This window comes from Arachis duranensis, chromosome 6 (genome assembly GCF_000817695.3).
Source record: "Arachis duranensis cultivar V14167 chromosome 6, aradu.V14167.gnm2.J7QH, whole genome shotgun sequence".
Lineage (NCBI taxonomy): Eukaryota > Viridiplantae > Streptophyta > Magnoliopsida > Fabales > Fabaceae > Arachis > Arachis duranensis.
In genome coordinates, this window is record NC_029777.3 from 86,605,664 (window position 1) to 86,608,780 (window position 3,117).

Here is a 3,117-nt window from a genome sequence, read left to right on the forward strand (position 1 = left end):
CCATCATCTTCTCAGCAACAGACAGAGAATTTTGAACAAAATACTTCTAATTTAGCCAATATAGTCTCTGATCTGTCAAAGACCACTTTTAGTTTCATGAATGAAACAAGATCCTCCATTAGAAATCTGGAGGCACAAGTGGGCCAGCTGAGTAAGAAAGTCATTGAAACTCCTCTCAGTATTCTCCCAAGCACTACAGAAGAAAATCCAAAAGGAGAGTGCAAGGCCATTGATGTGATCAATGTGGCCGAATGCACAAGGGAGGAAGAGGACGAAAATCCTAGTGAGGAAGACCTCCTGGGACGTCCCTCAAGTAAGAAGGAGTTTCCTATTAAGGATCCAAAGGAATCTGAGGCTCATATAGAGACCATAGAGATTCCATTAAATCTCCTTCTGCCATTCATAAGCTCTGAAGACTATTCTTCCTCTGAAGAGGATGAAGATGTGACTGGAGAGCAAATTGCTCAATACTTAGGAGCTATCATGAAGCTGAATGCCAAGTTGTTTGGTAATGAGACTTGGGAAAGTGAACCTCCCTTGCTCATTAGTGAACTAGATACTTGGATTCAGAAAACTCTACCTCAAAAGAAACAGAATCCTGGCAAGTTCCTAATACCTTGTACCATAGGCACCATGACCTTTGAAAAAGCTCTATGTGATCTGGGGGTCAGGGATAAATCTTATGCCTCTCTCTGTAATGGAGAAGCTGGGGATCATTGATGTACAACCTGCCTTGTTCTCATTACAATTGGCAAACAAGTCATTGAGACAAGCTTATGGAATAGTAGAGGACGTGTTAGTAAAGGTTGAAGGCCTTTACATCCCTACTGATTTCATAATCCTAGACACCATCCTTGCTGATTTCATAATCTTAGACACTAGGAAGGAAGAGGATGAATGCATCATCATTGGAAGACCTTTCCTAGCTACAGCAGGAGCTGTGATAGATGTCAACAGAGGTGAATTAGTCCTTCAATTGAATGGGGACTACCTTGTGTTTAAGGCACATGGCCATCCCTCTGTGACAAAAAAGAGTAAGCATGAAGAGCTTCTCTCAGATCAGAGTCAAGAAGAGCCCACACATTCAAACTCTAAGTTTGGTGTTGTGAGGCCACAACCAAACTCTAAGTTTGGTGTTAAGACCCCATATCCAAACTCTAAGTTTGGTGTTAGGACTATACAACATTGACCTGATCACCTTTGTGGCTCCATGAGAGCCACTGTCAAGCTCACACTGAGGAAAGCTGGCGTTCAACGCCAGAAACATGCTGCAGATGGACGTTGAACGCCCAGAATAAGCTTAGAGCTGGCGTTTAACGCTAGAAACAAGCATCAATATGGCGTTAAACGCCAGGATTTCATGCAGAGGGCGTTTTACACGCCTCATTGGTGCAGGGATGTAAATCCTTGACACCTCAGGATCTGTGGATCCCACAGGATCATCTCAGGATCTGTGGACTTCACAGGATCCCCACCTACCTCAACTTACCTTCTCTCTTCTTCACACAATCCAATAACACTCTTTTCCAAACACCCTTCACCAATCAACTCAATCTTTCTTCCCAATTACCCTTTCACCATTCACATCCATCCACTTTTCCCCATAAACCCCACCTACCTTCATAAAATTCAAAATCAATTTCCCTCCCATTCCCACCCAAAATGGCCGAACATCCACCCTCCCCTCTCCCTATAAATACCCTACCATTCTCCTTCATTTTCACACAACCCAAACCCCTCTCCTCCCTCTTAACCGAACCTACATCTCTCCCTCTCTACCATATTTTCTTCTTCTTCTTCTTCTCTTCTTTTCTTTCTTGCTCGAGGGCGAGCAATATTTTAAGTTTGGTGTGGTAAAAGCATAAGCTTTTTGTTTTTCCATTGCCATCAATGGCACCTAAGGCCGGAGTATCCTCTAGAAAAGGGAAAGGGAAGACAAAAGCTTGCACCTCCGAGTCATGGGAGATGGAAAGATTCATCTCCAAGAGCCATCAAGACCACTTCTATGATGTTGTGGCAAAGAAGAAGGTGATCCCTGAGGTCCCTTTCAAGCTCAAGAAAAATGAGTATCCGGAGATCCGACATGAGATCCAAAGAAGAGGTTGGGAAGTCCTAACCAACCCCATGCAACAAGTCGGAATCCTAATGGTTCAAGAGTTTTATGCCAATGCATGGATCACTAAGAACCATGATCAAAGTATGAACCCGAATCCAAAGAATTATCTCACAATGGTTCGGGGGAAATACTTAGATTTTAGTCCGGAAAATGTGAGGTTGGCGTTTCACTTGCCCATGATGCAAGGAGATGAACGCCCCTACACTAGAAGGGTCAACTTTAATCAAAGGTTGGACCAAGTCCTAATGGACATATGTGTAGAAGGAGCTCAATGGAAGAGAGGCTCTAAAGGCAAGCCAGTCCAACTAAGAAGACTGGACCTCAAGCCTGTAGCTAGAGGATGGTTGGAGTTCATACAACACTCCATCATTCCTACTAGCAACCGATCAGAAGTTACTGTGGATCGGGCAATCATGATTCATGGCATCATGATTGGAGAGGAAGTAGATGTTCATGAGATCATCTCCAATGAACTCTACAAAATAGCCGACAAGCCCTCACCTATGGCACAGCTAGCTTTTCCTCATCTTATTTGCCATCTATGTTACTCAGTTGGAGTTATCATAGAAGGAGACACCTCCATTGAAGAGGATAAGCCCATCACCAAGAAAAGGATGGAGCAAGCAAGAGAAATCCCTCACGGTTCTCAAGAGATGCATGAGGAAGCTCATCATCAAGAAATCCCTGAGATGCCTCAAGGGATGCACTTTCCTCCCAACAACTATTGGGAGCAACTCAACACCTCCTTAGAAGATTTGAGCCACAATGTGGAACAATTAAGGGTGGAACATCATGAGCACTCCATCATTCTCCAAGAAATAAGAGAAGACCAAAGAGCAATGAGGGAGGAGCAACAAAGGCAAGGAAGGGACATAGAAGAGCTTAAGGACATTGTTGGTCCTTCAAGAAGAAGACGCCACTAAAGGTGGATTCATTCCTTGTTCTTTATTCCTTTCTGTTTTCGGTTTTTATGTTGTGTTTATCTATGTTTTGTGTCTTTA